The sequence below is a fragment of the Sebastes umbrosus genome, chromosome 1, assembly GCF_015220745.1.
Source record: "Sebastes umbrosus isolate fSebUmb1 chromosome 1, fSebUmb1.pri, whole genome shotgun sequence".
Classification (NCBI taxonomy): Eukaryota; Metazoa; Chordata; class Actinopteri; order Perciformes; family Sebastidae; genus Sebastes; species Sebastes umbrosus.
The window spans coordinates 3849745-3870316 of record NC_051269.1 but is presented as its reverse complement, the minus strand read 5'-3'; the positions used below and the strand labels follow the sequence as shown (position 1 = coordinate 3870316).

At 41.0% G+C, this 20572-nt stretch overlaps 2 pseudogenes; one reads left to right on the top strand and one right to left on the bottom strand.

Moving 5' to 3' along the window:
- LOC119485602 overlaps nt 1-20572 on the top strand; it is a 209871-nt pseudogene that overhangs the window by 77553 nt on the left and 111746 nt on the right.
- Nucleotides 8944-9078, bottom strand: LOC119499316 (annotated as a pseudogene).

The following is a 20572-nucleotide window of genomic DNA, read 5'->3' as shown; positions in this document are numbered from 1 at the left end:
TAAGATATTTCTTTGTGTGTGTTTGTTGCAGGTGGTGATCATGGAGGTCCAGGGTCTGAAGTCGTTGGCTCCAAACAGGGTTGTTTACTGCACCATGGAGGTGGAGGGAGGACATAAACTGCAGACGGACCAGGCTGAGGCCTCCAAACCCACGTATGTACACACACACACACAAACAAACACACACACACACACACACTGCAAAACCTCCTTCACCTGATCAAAATCTTTCTGGGGATTTACAGGTCAACACACTGTTGAAAATGGTTTTAGTGATCAGAGCTTTAATGATACCACACGCTGCCATCTGCTGGTCAAATAACTGTATCTAACCTGACAACTGTGTACATGATGAAATATGAATGCTCTATTTAGTGTGCTGTGCATGTAGTACAGGTGTGAAAAGCCAATTTATGGTATATATCATATCTCATTCACACGTCTAGCAGCACTGAGATCTGTACGGATAATGACTTAAAACACAAGGCGGCAGCAACGCCGTGATGACGTCAGATTTCATTCCATATTCTCAGTTTCATTCAAAATATTCAGGGTTCACTCAATATATTCAGAGTTTCACTCCATATATTCAGAGTTTCATTCCATATTCTCAGAGTTTCATTCAATATATTCAGGATTTCATTCCATATTCTCAAATTTCACATAATATATATACTAATTTCCTGAACGGCATGCCATATATATATATGTATATATATATATATTAACAGTATATACTGTATATAGTTAGTTAGTAAGAAAGTATGTTCTCTCAACAGTGTTTATCATCATTTACAAGCTTATCTCCATAATTAAGCACCAATAAAAGTGTAAATGCTTTGGTGTCAGATGTAATATCACAGGTCACACATCTTGTCGCCATGGTAGCCACTCATTCATTGTCTCATCACCTACACTTCCTGTCTCTCCGGATTCAGTCTTGTTTGTTACCGTTTAATAGTTGAAGGTGTTTTATTAGTGCAGTAGGAGAGTAAGTGATGGGAAAATGGCCAACAGGGGAGACCAGATCCAAGCTGGAAATTGTATTTATTTCTGTCAACTGGCTTGCTGAGGTCTAAGGGCATTTTCTCAATTCTTAATTCTTAAATGTACCTTTTAAGGATACTTGCATAAAACACGACACCCATGTGTTTCATACCAAAATGTGCAGAACACTATCAGCTCTCTGATGGTCTCATTTGTCCTGGAACACTGCATAAAGACATAATACAGCACTAAAGCTGAAAATTTGTGGTACGCCTTTTTTGAAATTCTCCAAATCTCTTGTGAAAACACACCTTTTCTCATGTGGACCACTTCTTTGGGTGCTTGAAATTGGTTACCAAAATCTTCAGGTTCAGAAAAGTAGTGTAATATATGAATGAAATAGTAGATAAATGTAGAATAAATGTCTAAAATAACATCTTTGTAATAACGCTTTTTGAGTAGAAGTGTTATCTGTTACAGACATTTTTTCTTATGTAGAGTTATTATTGGTTGATTAATATTCTCATAGACATAATATTTATCTGGGTCTAATATGTTGTATTTATCTTGGTTTAATAAGTAGAAATATGTCTCCCCCTGCTGCCTTTCATTAGGCACTGCGGCTGTGGTAAGACAGGAAATAACACCACCAATATATGATTTATTGTTTTATATAGAGCAGAGTAATGAAGGACAGGTGAGAGTGGTTAGACGGGGGAGCGCAAGCTCTTTTTGTTTTATATTTTCAAGATAAAGTTCATGTTGTTGGCTAATGTTTGAACACTGCATGCCTGAGCATGATTCCTATGGATTTAAACAACAAAGAGCCAGGATGCCATTAGTAGCCATGCTGGCAAGTTATTAATGAAATGTTGTATTCATTGCAATTACTTTTTCAAACAATGGATTAATGGATTAATTACAACCACTAATCCACAATGCTAGAATACGACGATACTATATATATATATATATATATATAAAAATGATTAATACATTATATTACATACATGCTTACAGTGTGCAATGATCACACTTACTTATCTTTCTAATTTCCTCGGTCTTTCTTTTTATCTCCATATCTCGGTGCAAGTCCTGCAGTTTTTTCTTTTTGTGGTTTTAAATGTCGACTCTTTTTAAATAAATAATTTTTTTCATTGATATTTGCACCTCTTCAAATTATATTTGCTTTTTTAAGTGTGTGCTGTCGGCCTGCAGACATCTGACAGTTTGTCAATTCTTTAAAACACACATTAATTAGCACAGCAGGAATTGTGCATGGTCTGCTATTACAACCATTATTTATATAGAAATAAAGAAAGAAAGAAGGCTGGATGTAGCCTACATGTCACTCTAGTGGGAATACTTATTTATTCCATAATGGATAAGGAGTCAGTGATGTGGTGCTCATGTAAAACATAATTTTTAACAGGACGGAGACGCTGTACAGCCTGAGAGCAGCCTGGCATCATAGTGAGTGTTACGTGTAGGACATCCACACCATGCAGTGTTAAGAACTGATATGTGTTTTACAGAATTCACAAACTGTCAGATGTCTGTATAGCACACACTCAACAATACATACTGAGGGGATTAGAAAGAGAAGGAAGTGATCATTTCAATGTACACTGTCAGTATTCACAGTAACACAATGTATTAATAATTGCTGTGTGTTTTCTCTCCCAGCAGACCAGTGATCCAAGAAAAATACAAGGTCAAAAAGCATTTGTTAAATTATGGGTATTTTACTGCAGGCTTATAAAATAATGCAAATACATGAATAAGGTCATGGACTGACTGTAAAAAACACACTGGTTTCTGATCGGAGTGACTGCTGACTGAAACAAATAAGACACCAAGATAAATTAAGCCTGTCTGTTAGCCTGGTCTGGAGCAGGCTAGCTGCACAGAATAAATCTCCATGGTAACTTATGCGCCACTGCTTTTGTTAATACCGAGTCAAGGCTAAACTGAGCCAGGATAACTGGAATACCCTGGCTTTAATCCTGGTTTTGTGAAAACGGGCCCTCAGGTTGCTCAGAAAATCACGAAAGCACACAGCTTTGGTTATACAGAGGAGACAAGACGCCCTGTGAAAATAAAACTTTCTGAACACTTTCTAGAAACTATTGTTGGCGTCATCGGCGTAGGAATAATACGAGCTGAAGTGAAAAAAAAGACATTTCTTTTGGATCTACATTCCTCAGTATGTGGGGGGAAAGAAGTTTGTATTTTGTATTCAATACATGGACTTGTGATTGTGTTCAATAACTATGATGACAAAATCGTCATGTCACAACTTTCCTCCAAAAGTTTTTGTTGTTATCAGAGTTTTGAGCCGGCCTGGAAATAAGTTATGTTACCTTTTTAGTCACATTTCCTCCATCAGCTCTGTATGATACCCTGGAAAAAAAAAGACAGGAAGAAAAGACTTAGTTCGTTCTTGTTTATTGATTATAGAAACCCTTCAGTTTGTTCACATATCCCATCAGTAAAGTCTGTTAAATGACTCTCGTTCAATGATTTCACGTACAGATTCATTTTCATCCACACAATCAGTTTGTTTGAGCAGCATCTCAGCGATGTAACAGAGAATAACAATGTCCTTATTGATTATGATCATGATAATTACAGTTTTATTAAACATCTTTGTATCTCGTTTGTACGTCGATCTGGACGACGACATTTAGTCTGCCCAACAAATAAATGTGATTCTAGATATCTTTACAAAAGTGGTGAGAACAGAATATGTTTGATTAGAAATAAATCAACTAGACTTCCTTTAAGACCCTGTGCGTGGAAGAGAAACAACACACACACACATATACTGTATATATACAAATATTCATCAAACAGTTAGAGCACAGAGAAGTTTACATTTTCATGCAGAGAAATATCAGTTCAGGTGAACAAGATCGTCATGAGCAGTGAAACAGACACAGGAAGGAGCGCCGCTGATTACACTCACACATTTACAGAAACAACTCATGAGAAGATGTCAAAGCAAAGAGACGGAACTCTGCTGCTTTTTGACAACAGAGCCGCTGCCAGCCATTTTGGACCTGAAAACGCTTCTTATATTCATATTCTTTTGTTCAACACTGGCCATTTATGAGAATGTGACAATAGAATAGACATAATTTAGTTTTAATTTTGTACGTCACTTTGTAGGCGGACGTTTTTACTGGCGTCCGGGTAGTAGCTTTTAGTCCAAAAATGGCGGAAGCGTAGCTCTGCTGCTGGACGCTGATGTTGCAATGAAACACACGATTGACTTTCACTTCTTGGTAGTGTAAGTTCTTTGGTCAAAGTGCCGCCCATAATGTTTGATTGACAGCTGATCTCTGTGCAGTGAAGACATGAAAAGAAAAATCAACTCTGCAGCAACAATGATAGGCACCAGATAAGTTTAAGAGCTAAAACACAGAATTCAACCCGCTGTCCCTTAAATGACTTTTGTCTATTTGAGTTGACACAACTCAGCAGTGGTTCCATGTACGTTAATAAAGCCCTAAGTCCAGCATAGAGAGGCTCAGTGAATGTGGTCTGGAATCTGTGGAGGAGAGTCATGGTTTCAGAGACGCTGTAGAAGGACAGAATACCTGCACTGGGATCCAGGTACACTCCTACTCTGGAGGGCACAGGACCTGAGACATGAGTTATGCTACTGTTGTTCAAAAACATAAAATCGTAATTGTCACAAACTAACGCCAAGATGTGTCCCTCCATCCAAAGAAACATTGATACGACCGCCCTAATCTCTGTATACTCTTGTATGCGGCTGCTACATAAACTCCTGACCTCTCACTTCCACCTCCAGTAACAACGTCCAGTCAGGACTCTCTCTACTCAGGACTGCAAAATGTTCAGTGAATCTGTCTGGGTGACTACAATAAAACTGTAGTCCTCTCACGAATGTTACTTTCCTGTTCCCCTCAGATAATAACAGTATGTGTGTTTGCTGTGTTTGGATCCAGTGTGATTTCCCATGAATATTGTAAGAATCCAGCTCTGGTCCTTGGGCTCTAGTTGTGACAGTAAAACATCCACTCCAGTCCCCGTCCGTGAGATTTTTGTCCCATTTCTCACTCAGAACGTCCTACAGTTTATCTCTGACTACTGACCAGCCGCCGTCACGTCCTCAAAGAAGCTCAGGAGACGGATATTGATGCTGGATAAGTGTGTAGATTCACTGAGCGGTGACAGTGAGGGGTAGTTGAGTAGAAACTGGTTGTGATCCTCTGTTTGTGACAGCAGCTTCATCTCAGCGTCTCTCCTCTTCAGCTCAGTGATATCTCCTGCTCAAGCTTCTCCTGAAGCTCTTTGACTGACTCAACTTCACTTTTCTGCTGGGGATCTGACCTGCTGCTTCACATCAGAGCATCTTTTCTTCATTAGACGGATCAGCTCGGTGAGATCTTCTCGCTGTCCTCCACTGCTTTATCAGCAGAGCGATTGACAGCCTCCACCCTCCTGTTGGAGCAGCTTCACAATATTTCTCTCTGTCCTGGATCCTCTGCTGGATGTTGAGTCGACTCACCTCCAGCTCTCTCTGCCTCCCGGTCCCCTTTCTGCTGCAGCTGAGAGGGTGTCGGGGCCTTTATGTTCATCCACAGAGCAAGAGATAACAGATACACTGCTGATCAGTACGACAGAACATCTTCATCACCTTGTCGTGACGAGAGCAGATGTTCTCCGGGAGCTTCTTGGAGGGCTCCACCAGCTTGTGTTTCTTGCAACGGAGCAGAGTCATAATGAGGCTGGAGGTGTTTCTCGCAGTAAGAGGCCAGACCATACCACCAGGACTTTGAAGGCTTTCAGTTTCCTCCCTTGCAGACATCAACAGGCCACATCTTCAGGTCCCAGCATAGCAGTGATCAGCAGGAGCAGCTTGGAGTCCAGTCTTCTTCAGCTCCTCCACTAAATCTGCTAACATGGTGTTTTCAGCAGGACAGGCCTCGGTTTGAAGGTCTGCCTACACTGAGGGCAGCTGTAGATGTTCTTCTTACGCTTTCCATCCCAGAAGCTTTTAATACAGTTCATGCAGTAGCTGTGTCCACAGGCAGTAGTCACCGGATCCTTCAGTAGATCCAGACAGATGGAACAGAGAAGGTTTTCCCGGTCCGCTGAACTCCTTTCTGCGCCATTTCAACTCTCAGTAAAAAACGACTGTCTGAGTTTCACTGAGCTCTGATCTAACAGCATGTGTTTGTGCAGTGAATGGGGCCTGTCAGCTCTTGCAACGTCACCACATGTCGGTTTACACCCTCCTTCAAACTGTAGATCTGAAGGGGAGGGAACAAGGAAATAATAGAGAGGAGGCTGGCCAGTTGAGAGGATGGAAGAGGAGGGAGGGGTTATCAAGCTTTGCTTCATTCCAGGAAGAGGAGCAGCACAACTGACTACGTCCCAAAACACATACTTTTCCTTTTTTCCTTTTAGTACACAGCAGCCGTCCTTACAAAGTATGTACTGTTGCATGCATGCAGTATACATACAACTGTGACATACTGGCTGTGGAGCTGGTAGCAGAGGGAGGGGTTATCAGGGTTCATTACAGGAAGAGGCTCACTGAGCAATAGATGTCATTTCAACATCACCTCTGTGCAGTAGCTCCAGATTAGCTCTGATATAGAGCAGGATTTATTGGCCAGGTATAGCCCAGTTTTAGACCATATTTTTGAATTTCTGAATTTTGTAATAATAGACGTCTTAAAGGGTTGTGCTTTATGCACATTTTATCTTAAACGATGTTATTAAAATTTAAGGATATCATTTTGAAAGATGTATGTAACAATTGTAAAGTAGGTTACAGTATGTTCAAATATGAATTGAGAATTTGTTCTGACATCAATTCCTCAAAGTAAGTATGCGCAAAATATCCAGTAGTGACGCTCTACTCAGCGGCTGCACTGCCGTGACGCTTTGCCTTCTCTGCACCGACGGTGACTGTTCGGCAAGGAGCAATGTGTTTTAATAACTCCATTAATTAATTAATTCATAATTATTAGTTGCATTTTTGCCATGCTCTTTTGGGCGTGTTGGGAATGCATGTCGCCTAGCTCTCTAGCTAGCGAGCTAACTTCCGATTCCCTCGTCTGGAAGTCGGTGGGTTTGTTAGAGGCCTGAAATAAGGTCTGTGGAAAACACAAGCTGAAGAGATTACCTCTGGAACCGCTTACCTTTTCATATCAACAGCTCAGGCCACAGAATAATGTCGCTGCTGAAGACTCACCTCTTTTTGCTGGCGTTTCATTAAGTTTATTTTCTGTTGTTGATGGTAAAAGGTTAGGGTCAACCAAGACATACACACCACCCAGACACCCTAAAGACACCCTAATAATTAAAGCCAAACATGTGAGTTTTTTTGTCATCAAGTTTCCTCTATAAAACCTCCCTGGTCAAGACCTGTACAGCACAACTTGGGTAATACAATATATTGTATTAACAAGGTTAGATTCAAGGAAAGGCAGAGGTTCTCTAGGACATCTAAAGCTCCAATGGGTCCACCATTTTAGGTTGTTATCAGCCCGACAACCCACAGTAGTCATCATGGTAAAAAGTGTTATTAAGTTTTCTCAAAGTCTGGTATTTGATGGAAACAAGACTTGTTTAAAACCGAGTATGTGTCTGGACCGTATGTGGTCAGTATGTGAATTTGTGGCTAAATTGTTATACAAATAGTCAGTGGTCATGTCTATAATGTTAAATCCAGTAAGTCTTTCTTAATATACTGCAGTAGCCAGTGTGGCTGTCGATAAGGTGGGTGAACTACTGGGTAGAGATGGGTAGGTTACAGAGGAGGAAGTGGGTAAATTCTCCTATATATTCCAATGGCTTTTTGGCTAATAAGTGAATATACTGAAAACCGGCAGATAAAGTGGTAGTCCGTTTACATGCTTACATCCTCCACTACACCACTGGAAGTAGCATATGAAGACATTGTAAAGCTATGCATAAAAAAAAGTCAAGACATTTTGTAAATTAAGTTGCAAGAACAGTTTTTTTTCCACTTATATCTTAATGTTTGATTGAACAACAACTTATAATGAAGCAAATGACATTCATTAATAGTAAATGGTAACATTTACTGGTCAGTATATTGTTCATTTTATACAAGGTGAAAAGGTATTAGCATGACATACAAGGTTAAAAGTAGTTCAGTTTTTTATTAAAACGTGTATCAAAAGCGTTCATATAATGTTCCAGATTTCCAACTATGAGAAAAATCTTTACTAAAACAATTTTAAATGTAATTTTCCATATGTCATTTAGAATGTTCATACATATTCATTGATATATAACAGTGATGTCATCATCCTTTAATGTTGTCATATTCTGGAATATTAGGCTAGTTTAGGTAAACACCTTAAGCGTGCAGCTACAATACACTCACAGTTGACAATCTCTACTCAGTTCGATATTAATGCTTCATATAAAGAATATGGTTGGTATTAATCTGTATATGTTTTTAACTTAAAAAAATGATTGTCATACAATTTTAATGAAACTGGACTGAGTTCCAGATTTGAAACTCTTTACTACTGGATGAAACATTTTAAAAACAATTTTAAATATAGTTGTCTATATGTCATTTCGAAAGTTCATACATATTCTTTTATGCATTACAGTGATGTCATCATCCTTTGATGTTGTCACACATTCTGGAACATTAGGCTAGTTTGGGTTGACACTTGAAACGTGTTACTACAATACACTCACAGTTGACAATCTCTACTCAGTTGGATATTTGCAACATACATATATTTTTTTTCAGAATAATGCTTCATTTAAAGAATATGGTTGGTATTAATCTGTATTGTTTTTAACTTAAAAAAAAGAAATGTCATAAAATTTTAATGAAACTGGACTGAGTTCCAGATTTCCAACTATAATAAAAAAAATCTTTACTACTGGATGAAACATTTAATTTTTTTTTAACTTGGACATAATGATCAGGGGAGAGCGCGAACGCAGTCCCCCACTACCAGAAATTATGCAGTTGAGATTCCCACATTTGGGGAATTCATAGGGGTCAGCACAACCGCAGTGCAATGGCTGAGCCTCGCCCTGGGTGAACAACATAAGAATTTAGAAAACAATTTTAAATTTAGTTTTTCATATATCATTTTGAATATTCATACATATCGTTTTATGCATTACAGTGATTTTATCGTCCTTTGATGTGATGTCATCGTCCTTTGATGTTGTCACACATTCTGAAAAATTAGGCTAGTTTGGGTTGACACATGAAGCGTGTTACTACAATACACTCACAGTTGACAATCTCTACTCAGTTGGTTATTTGTTACATACATCTTTTTTTTCTTCAAAATAATGCTTCATTTAAAGAATATGGTTGGTATTAATCTGTATTTGTTTTTAACTTAAAGAAAAAATTATTGTCATAAAATTTTAATGAAACTGGACTGAGTTCCAGATTTCTAAGTATGATAAAAAAATCTTTACTACTGGATGAAACATTTAAAAAAAAATTCTATGTAGTTGTCCATATGCCATTTAGAATGTTCATACATATTCTTTAATGTATAACAGTGATGTCATCATCCTTTAATGATGTCACATTCTGGAACATCAGGCTAGTTTGGGTAGACACTTGAAGCGTGCTGCTACAATACACTCACAGTTGACAGTCTCTACTCAGTTGGATATTTGCAACATAATTACTTTTTAAAACAGTGCTTCATTTAAAGAATATTGTTGGTATTAATCTTCTTTCAATCAATTCATAAAATTGTAATGAGACTGGACTGAGTTCCAGATTTCTAACTATAATAAAAATCTATAGTAATGGATGAAGAATTTATAAGTAAGTGGTGTGTAACAATATGTACATACATCACGAAAGGTTATCAGCGTTGAGATTCTCCTGCTGTCATCACTGACGTTGTTGCTGCCGTATTTATTCCTAGATGGAGTGTTAATAGAGCAGCTACAATGTTAGCGTAGCCTGGCACTGATCGATCCGAACTCCATTAAGAAAACAAGCATTTTAAAAGTTGTCTGCTTATCGTCTTGCGGACAGACCTGACAAAGCATGAATTCAGACTTTTTACTAATCAGCATCTTTATGTAGTTATTTCGGCACACTTTTGATCCGTTTACAACAACATCGCTGCCATATTTATGCCTAGATGACGGTATGTTGAGTGTTGATGGAGTAGCTACAATGTTGGCATAGCCTGAGGTCTGCACTACAAAGCGAGTTCAACATACCCAGGGTATCTTCTTGTTATCTGGCTTAACTAACCCTAACAAACGAGATCACGCTAGGCGGTCCTATAAAGCTGGTTATTAACTCGGTAAATCAACCCAGGGTTTCTCTGTCTCGTTATGAGCGCGTTCACATGAACAGGGCGGTGTTTGCAGCATCTGACCAATCACAGACATGAACAAGTCCACAGACTTGCAGACGGACAGGCAGAGCGGCACATTTTACAAAGGAAGAGTGAACTATATTAGACAAATACGAAGAAGTTAAACACAAATAAAATCTAATTTTTAAATTTTAGTCTGGATTATGACTTAAACTTCTTCATATGTGTGTAATATTATCATACAATCACCGCACTGAGCTCTGATTGGTCAGTAGAAGGTGCTTTTATACGAGTTGATCTCTTGGAACATAACCTGCTCCGGAGCAGGTTAGCTGTTCAGCATCAGTTACCATGGCGATCTACCTCGGTAAGAAGTTATCCACCTTCGTAGGACGGAAAACCCTGAAGGGTTAACCCTGAAGTTACCTCGCTAACCCTAAATCCTGCTTCACAGTACAGGCCTCTTGTAGCAGGCAGAGAGAGGGAGGAGGTGGCTGCTAGAGAGATGCTAGGTGTGCTTCACTGGGCCCTGGCAGCTGAGAATCCTCTCAGTTTCATTTTCATTCTCTGTAAAAGAAATATGAATTTAGAACATTCATTACCAACAAGTTTATTGAAATAGTTCTCACTCCCTTTCTCCTGTCTTCCACCACAAACATGACCAGTGCAATAATAAAGGCTTTTCATTATGTTCAGGACTCAGAGTGCCAGAATGGACTTTCTATCTTCTGAACGATGTGTTGTTTTTAAATCAGAGCAGATATTTTGTTACAGAAGGAAGTAAGTTCATTTTACAAAACACAACACTGTCGTTGTGTTTTCACCCTCAGGACCACCGTAGATCAATTCACATGAGTTCCTGAAAGTAATCTGTAAAGGAAAACATACCAATAATTGGGTAAAAGATGTTGGATATTCTTGCCTATAGGCTGAATACTCTGATAGCTGAGAGATAGCATCATGGTTTACAGGATGGTTAGGTATGAATCCTTATTGTTAGCTTGGGGATAAATGACAATGAGAAGGTGAGAGTATGCATGACGGTTGTATTGTGCCGTAAAATTATGTAAACGCAGGTTGACGGCACAATGTAAAACTGTTAAGTGACAAAAGACTATACCTCTACTATACACTACTTGTTCAGTTCACTACACTACCGGTCCAGCACCAAAGTGCAGACGAAGTTAGTTAGCAGCTGAGGAGACAGATATTTTTAACAGGAGTTGGTGGACAAAAAAAAACTGAGCTAAAAGACAGTAAACATTGGATGTATAGTAACCCTCAGCGTCTTGATACCGACGCACAAGGCACCCGTTAGCATCTGTATGAGACGCATGGGGCTTTCAACTAACTCCAATGTAAACCCATCCGTGTCATTATCAGACTCAGAGCAACGGACGTAGTATTAATAGCATGAAAATCCACTACGGTCAGGAGAGAGGAGAGGTGGATGGGGTCCAACAAACACAGGACTTTCATTCAGGGGACCGGTGTTTGTGTCCCTTGTGAAACCAAAAGTTGAGTTATCTTCACTGAAGACGTTATTTCACGTGACGCTATTTCACTGAGTCACATGACGTTACATCCGTAGCTTAAATTCCATAACACGCATACTTACTTTAAGCCAAACCACGATGTTTTTTCTAACCCTAACTAAGTGGTTTTGTTGCCTAAACCTAACCGCCACCGTTTCACAACATTAACTATGTATTACACTGTAACCGCAACCTTTTCACCACCTTAACCACATGTGAACCATATGCGTCAAGATACCACGCAAGAGGGTGCCCTCTGTGTCGTTATAGTGACGCAAAATATGACGAGTAGGAATGAAATGAGATTGTTGCTTTAAGAATAGATTTCAAGAAGAGACTCTTAGTTAGGAACTTTACGTGCTATTTGAATAACTCCTTGTGGTAAGAAAATATAGTTCATTAATATGGCCTGTTTTAGTGTAGTAATATCTGATACTTTAGAAGCCACTGAAGCACCTTGGTAGCCGAATGGTTACAGCGCATGCCACATAACCACATAACCACAATGTCACCTGTCTGATTCCAACCTTTGTTGCATGTGAGGCCTCCTCTGTCTCTCTATCTCTGTCCTCCGTTTCCAGTCGGCCGCTTTGCTGTCCAATTCAGGTGAAAATGAAAAAAAAAAATGAATTTACAGCACTGCCACATACAGTAGCTGCTTGTTGTTTGCAGAGCTGTTGGTATGAACTCTGTATTTGTGCCAGAGTGATGATGTTGCCACTGGAGAAATCAATCAAACATCCCACACACACACCTCAGTTGTTACTCTACAGAGCAGAGGACACAGGAACACAAAAGAAAATGGATTCAGATAAAGGTTTGTGGATCGAAAAAGCAGCGAAGGTCAGAGCAGAGACCCAGAGAGGTACTTTTAACAGTTTAACCCAGCCTGGCATCTCCGAGGTCCATTGAGGGAAACTCTGCACGAGTGTTCTCTGAATCATCAAACTGTAGGAAAAAACATGAATGCAGTGCCTGTCACATCACCCATCATGTATTCTGTGTTAAGGTTCAGTAAGTAAACGTACCTTGAAGTCTGTAGAGACCAGGGCTGAGATTGATTTAGGATTCTTTCTTGTTAAACAAACAGTCATCTCAACATTAACCCAAATGTGATCATGAGAGGTAATCCGTAACAACAAAACAAGCTTTGTTATCTCATAAACTGACAAAACTGTCCTCTAACCGAATAATAGACACAGTTACACACAGTCTGTTCTTGATCATTATAGACTCTATTGTGGTAATCATTTGCAATTAGCAGACATTATTATTTGATTATTATGTTCCCACTCAGATTTGAAATGAGCAGCTACTGTAGCCTCCTCAAACAGTGCTACTGGATCATATGAACAGTTTTACAGTAGCTACCAGTGAATTAGACGACGCCCTGCGATGTTCTTTTAATCTTCCTATATGGACTAATATGCGCCCATGTTTGCTGAATATAGAGACCTTTGACCAGTCAAACAATTACACACACTATAGTCCTGCTGATTATACTTTATTACCCATCAGGGTGATTTCTGTCTATGACTATGAGAAGACTGTCTGTACTAAGATCACAAAATACAAATTTTGGACATGAATGTCATGTTTTGAGAAGAGTCGCTGTGTTGTGGGTTGAACTATTACTCTTCTTTTACATCTTATGTCTGTGGGACTCTTTCATTAAACATTTTCATATTGTTTTTGTTTTTTTTCTCAAATAGTTCAACACAAATGGACCAATTCAAGCTTATCATCGTCCTCTATACCCCATTGTTACCAGTATTCAGTCAATAGGCACAGGTGTAGGCAGGTGTTCTATTCTGTGTCCAGTGTGTCTACTGGTCTGCTGAGCCTACCAGACCATAGTGTGCAGTATAGGCCATCAGTGCTGACAGGCAGGGGCGACTCTTGGAGCAGGTGAACCGTTTTTTTGGGTCCCCCTTAGTCCTCTGTCATCAGTTCATAAACCCTGAAACAACCTTCACAGGTGCTGATTTTGTGGATGCCTCAAACTGTATACTACAAAACATATAATGTATAAAAACATTTGCGGGAATAAATATCAAAGAAAAGTTTAGTGTCCAAAAGTGTCCCGATGTCCCTAGGTCTGCATGTCATCAATGCATTTCCAGCTTAGTGAAACAGGAAAAAATTTAAAAAAAAAAAAAATCAGACAATAAACCTTTTTACAAAACACACACTTTGACTTATCATCAGGTAACTTCATCATACGTTGGTTTTAGCTGCAGTTCAGCAGCCTAAGCAAGTCAGATGCTAAGTGATCATCATCTCTAACCATGGTGCTTTCTTCTTGTGTTTTGTACCTGGGTGTGTGTGTGTGTGTGTGTGGTGTGTGTGTGTGTGTGTAGTTGGGGTACCAGGGTGACTTCACCACCACCCAGCCGTTACCTGCCTGTGAAGGTGAAGCTGTTTACTGAGAGCACAGGAGTGGTTGCTCCTGGAAGATAAAGAGCTGGGGAAGGTTAGGAGATGACAATTCTGTTTAACATTTTTGGTTCATTTCAATTGTGCAACCTTTGTACAGTATACAGTACATATTATATATAGAGCACATCCAATACAATGAGGTGACTGTCCAGGTTGTGCTCCACCCGAATCCCAACAGTCCCAAGCAGTCTGAGCTCCACAAGATGACGGTGTCTAAAGGCTGTCCGGACAACGACCTCAGGATCAAACTGGCCATTCGCATGGACAAACCACAGAACATGAAGCATTGTGGGTAAGTGACAGTGAGAGATTTGAAGCAGGTTTTACCAAAACAGGGATCAAGATCAATCGGTCCCAGAGACATCTGATCCTTCACAAACCATTGAAAGTCATGCATTTTACTGTGGCCAGACTACAAATAGAGAGATTTAAAAATAAAAGTAACACAAATATATTATGAGGATGATAGGATGATTAGGCAACAAAAGTTATCTCTTCAAGGGAAAAATAGGACAATAAGGGTCCTTCATCATGCCAACTCCACCTTTTGGTAGATCAACCAAAAGAGGGTGTTAAATCTTTCTGTCCTACAGTAACAAGACCACAACAAATCTTAGTTTCGTCTGTTAGTTTTATGTCGGTTGGGGTCAAGAGATCACCCAAGGTAAGGTGCTTGAGATATGTCAGACACAGGCTTTAACAGGTTGAAAGACACTCACTGCATCTTTAATCAGCACTGTGCACTGATACTGGAATTGCTTTGCCCAAAAGGTGATACTTTGCTTCCCTCTTGTGGTTATCAGTTTGTTACTACACAGGGTTGATTTCCACTGCAAGTTAAAATATGAGACATGCTAACTGTTTTGAGGATAGGCTTTTCGGCAAAGTTTTTAGAGTGGTGGATCCCCAGCAGATCGATATGAGGCCGTGAGCCCCATTTGATAAGATTTCCAATCGTTATAACTGTCTACAATTTACATTGAGAGGCATAGTGATGGAAGTGAAATACTGATAGTGATAATACTCAGTTCCTACTAAAATGATGAGATTTTTGGCAGATATCTTGGCATGTCATAGAATCATGTGTATTTAATAACCTGGTAGGTGTATTCCCCTTAGGTGAGGTCCTAGTATTGGCTCACTGGAATAGCTTAATGTAACCGAAGCCATCGTTATTGTTTTTAATGCACTCCGTGCTGATGACAGCCATGGCTGGAGGCACTATGTTTTCGGGTTGTCCGTCCATCCGGACATATGTCGTCCATTCTCGTGATATCTCACGAATGCCTGGAAGGGAAATTCATCTAATTTGGCACTTACATCCAACTTGAACTCAAGGGATGACCCAACCCCCCAGGAAGATCGCCGAGCTTTTGAAGCAAATTTCCGGTGGAATTCCAACTTCCTGTTCCGCCAGGGGATGCCCATTGGACCCAAAAAGACTTCTGTTACCATAAATTTACATCGGTAAGAGACGTCGTAACTCATCGGATAGTTATTTCTTGAGCTAATCAACTTCCCAGTATGAACACTCTAATAGCCCTTATTTAAATCATCAGGTCCTAAAGTTGTAAAATGCACTAATAACCGAATTCCTCCGAGACCCGGGCTGAGGCTGGACGGAGGGTTTGGGAGGCGGAGTTAAAGGAAAAGCTACTGCGCCTGCTCTGTGAAGAAGATTGCCGGAAGATCCAGGTACTTCTACCGGCAGTCGAGCCATTTTTGCTTCCTGCGTCACTGAATGAACGGAAGCCCGCCTCCAACGCTGGTATCCAGTTTGTCTTTATACATCCATGGGATGAATTGATTCAAACAGTGCTGACTGCTATTCACTGGATGATCCAGCAAAAAAGGAAGCCTTCTGATTGGCGGAGGCTAGGCCCACCCCCACTACGCTGCTGTTTCATCGTGATTATAGATCCTTTGTCAGAAAGATTCAAGAAAAAAAAACATTCCTTCTTTCCCTCGGAACATAATTGACGATGCAATTTTAGTTGTATATGAACAGAATTTGATCATAGCAGGGTGACAAAGGAGACAAAGATCTCTCGACATAGCTGCTGTGTTTCTGGGGGCTAATCTGCTGTCTATATGATGGCAAATTCAGTTCTCCCAGACAACTTTCCTGTATCCGTACGTCAACGGGGGTCCATTATGGTACTGTATCATCTCTCTGCTAACTGGGGGTGTCGTTGGCATTCTTGCATTTTGAGCATTTAAAAGGACCTCTATGTAAGAATCAGAAATGTCCTTGGTAACAGCGACACCTGTGGCCGTTAAGTCAACGAAAGTCAGCGTCCCTGTTGCTGCCGCTTGTGCTCGCTCTACATAGACATGAACGAGCATCGCTCAAAAACAGTGAGCGACACACGTCAGCTAAAACCACAATATCACTCTATATTTTCAGCTGCTTGGCAGTAATGTTAGCTGACCAGACAAAGGTCTTCCATGGAATCACTGCTGTTCCTAGTGTTGGCTTTTCCTGCCTCAGCCTCCCGACGCGCGGCCGGAGGGAACAGGGGAGACACCGGAGTAGTTTTGGTTGAGACGATAACGTTTCTTTCTGTGGAGCCCCGTCACTTCACAAGACACGGGAAACCTCTGTTGGTCTGGAGGAGCTGCAGCAGTTATTTCTGCCACAACGTCCACTGTACATTCACTAGATATTCTCAGAGCGACTAACTCTTTGCTCGTCTAGAGGTGAAGCGAGAGAGAATGAGCGCGGTGCGTGAGGTGAAGGCAAGGACAGGCAGAGGAGCAGAGACTCCCGAAGTCGACCAGACGGTCGAGAGGCTGGAGCAGGAAGAGTTAACACTGTTTTAACAGACGGGACTTTCACTAGATAGAACTTTGAGGTTTGGTGCTTCCGTGTAGTTTGTGTTGGAGTCTGAGTCTGAACAGCGTAGCAACACGCTAGCGCCATGGGACACCGACACGCAATGATTTTACAAGAGCGTAAGAAGTTACAAACAGTCACTTTAAATGTGCCGTCCTCCGGCCAGCGTCAAAACAGAGATTAGGTTTGGGTAAATGAGGTTTCCTTTGGTTTAACAAGGTCTAGGGGTGCCCAGCGGAAGATGCAAAGACACCTTGAACAAGCGGCAAGTGGTGATTTGCATTGGAGAGCATTGGACTATCGACCACATGAGTGAGTATATACTAAATCCTGCAGTGGGCAGTCTGGACTGGAAAATAAATGCCACCCGAGTGAAGAGCAGTGTTTTTATACACACGGTGCACACACACTTGTCTATAGAGAGCTGTTGTGTCCACCTTCCTCCCTCCCTCCCCTCCATATGCTTTCTTTTGGGGGCCTCGGATGAGCTGTTGGGCCAGCCCACACAGCCTCGCTAATACCACGTCGCCGGCCCACCCCTCTCTACACAGAACACAGGCAGGGCCCTCGCATGTCACCTCACGGATGCTGGTTTTATTTAGGACGACAGGCAGAAGCAGCTCTGGGAGGGACCGGGGGGGAAAGGCACACTGAAGCAGACTGAGGCAGGCCTTTACCAGGGACAACCCACGGCCTGGGCCGGGAGCAGGCAGAGGCAAATCCAAACCGGGGTCCTCACCCTCAGATGTTCTTTTACAAACAAAAAGCCCTTTCCCCCGTCCTTCTCCTCCTGCATCATGTTTTCATGTCATTTCTTAAAGGAAATGGAACACAGCAAGCCTTAGTACTTTAGAGAATATCCATTTGGGAGAAAGATAGAAGAATAGACACAGCCATGCCGACTGCTGCATTGTGCTGCATTTCTGAATTAAATAATAAGAAAATCATCAGGGTGACAGGCTCTGAGCTCGCAATATGCAGACCTTAGAAAATATCACACGCAAATGTTCTCTGTAGCTGGCACAAACTTTTTATGTTAGATATCACTGCATGTACTACTTTTTCAAAGGTTAGTCTTTTACTTTACTTAATGCTGCGGCTCTAAATCGTGACCTTCATTTTAAATCACAGTCAAGTCTTGATCTCAAGATTTCTAGAGATACCAAAAATGCTGAATTGATGTAGAAAATGATGTAAAGTTTTCAATCTGATGCATAATGATGCACTCTAAACAATGTGTAACTCACATATCTGCAAGTTCCAGATGTAGATGATACTGTCCGGGACAGATGTGCAGTGTAGTGAAAACCCTTATATGGGGAGATTTAATTTAACGAGCTTTCATCCAGGAGACCGCTGTTTGTGTCCCGTGTTCACAACGTTCGGTGTTTTGTTGCCTAAATCTAGAGTGACGCCAATAGGGCTGACCCCAATGCAATATTTCTCACCGAAGCCCAAAACAATTGTATTGGGGACAGCCCTAGACACCGAGGGTAACTAGAGTGGTTTTTATGCCAAAAATAAAGTGTCCCCAAGGGGCGTGACAGTGCGGCGGTATGTAACGAGTTGGGATGAGTACGTGTTGCTTTATCTGTACCTTAGAGCCTCTTATACTCCAGCTCATGTTGTTGATATGTGGTGATTGATTGATTAGTGTCCCTACAGCCCGGAGTCATCTCTAAGTGTCTGCTATATCTTACAAAGGTGTTACTAATAAAATGAACAATGGCTTCATTCCATTCAGTTCCAGCAGGACTCTGGTACGGTGTACAGTGTGTGCATGATGCCTAACAGATGGTTTACAGAAACAACTAAAGGCGTAGTCACACCTGCTTTGTTAGTTGGGTTGAATGGAACCCTGGAGCGTTTACCCTCTTGGTGCGGTTTGTTTTCGGCAGGTGTGAACACAGTAATCGCACTCGGGTGCGCACCAAAACAAGCGAACCGAGACCTCCTCCAAACGAACTGCGGTACGGTTCGGTACGCTTCGTTTGTGGTGAGAACATGATCCGACCCCGATCCGGCCCTACCGGAAAAGTATTGTGCTTTTTTGGATTAGACCAGCTCCGGTAGCGAGCTGCGCTGTGCAACAACAACAACAACATTACTACAAAAGAGCCTACGCTTGCCCTCACTATTCACATTAGTACTAAACAGGTGTAACGTCAGACTGTGTTGAAGACCGCGGGCATACCTGATGGATCTTGAGAAATGTTTTAGGCCGATGAGCATGTCACAGTTAAGGAGGGTTAATGCAAGCCTCCTCCTCCGTCCTCCGTACGTCTTGATGTGCACCTTTGGCGACTCCAGTGCATCAATACGTTGTTTTCCAGTCGCGTCATTTTCAAACTGCATCGTGTACTCTGAGTGAAAAATTGCTATGAGTTAAAAAAAAAGATGACCAGGGCCAAGATCAAGCTGCGTAGTTGTCCCTCCATTGTTGCGTTCTGGAAGTCTGCTCTTCTTTGTTTACATCCGGGAGTTTTCCCGCATGGAAATTCTGACCAATTAGAGAGCAGTTTCTTTGCGCACCAACATTTTGGTCCGCTTGTACACAACACAAACCAAACTCGAGGCAATATGCAACATCGTAACAATTTGGTCCCTGATTCAGACCAAAGCAAACGAACTACAGGTGTGAAAACGGCCTAAATGTAACATTTAGTTACAGTACTGTGCTTTTGCTGCTATGACAAATAACTGCCCCAAGAAAAGTCTGTCAACTAAGACACAAAACAGTAAAGAAAGAGCAGCACAATGAGATGTAACACTGGGATGTAATTGGTTGCAGTAAAGACATTTTACCAGAGAGGTCAGTGATGCACTACAACTCTATATGCATCATCTCTGTTAGTCCGGCCTGATCAGTCAGAGTTTGTACCAGAAAGAAGCAAACACATTCATTCAGTTTACAACAGCAACTGCATAAAGGTTCCACCACTGAGAAACTAACCACACTTTTCTAAATGAATGTTTTTGTTTTTTATCCAACAGGTACCTTTGGGCCATTGGCAAAAAATGTGTGGAAAAGATGGAAGAAAAGATTCTTTGTGCTGGTTCAGGTAAGCACAGCTAAGTCATGCTCTCACTGGATTTGGTTTGGTTCCTACCCCCCCCCCAGTTCCCTGTAAAACACAAACAATAAATGGTACTTTACACACAGCGAGTTAGGTGTTTTACTGGGTCGTCTTTAGGTTACCACTCTACCAAGCATTTCTAATGAAGTCATTGCAGCCATGTACGCCTTAGTGCTCTCAACCTGAAGTGGGCTGGGGGTCATATGGGGATGCTGGAGGTCTATACGACTGATATTTTGACATTTGTTTGATGTCATTTTAATTAATTAATTAATTCATATTAAATTAAATATATTTGGGTTATGGGCTGCTGGCTTGACACCACAGGTATTTTGATACATCAGTTTGCACTTCAGAAAT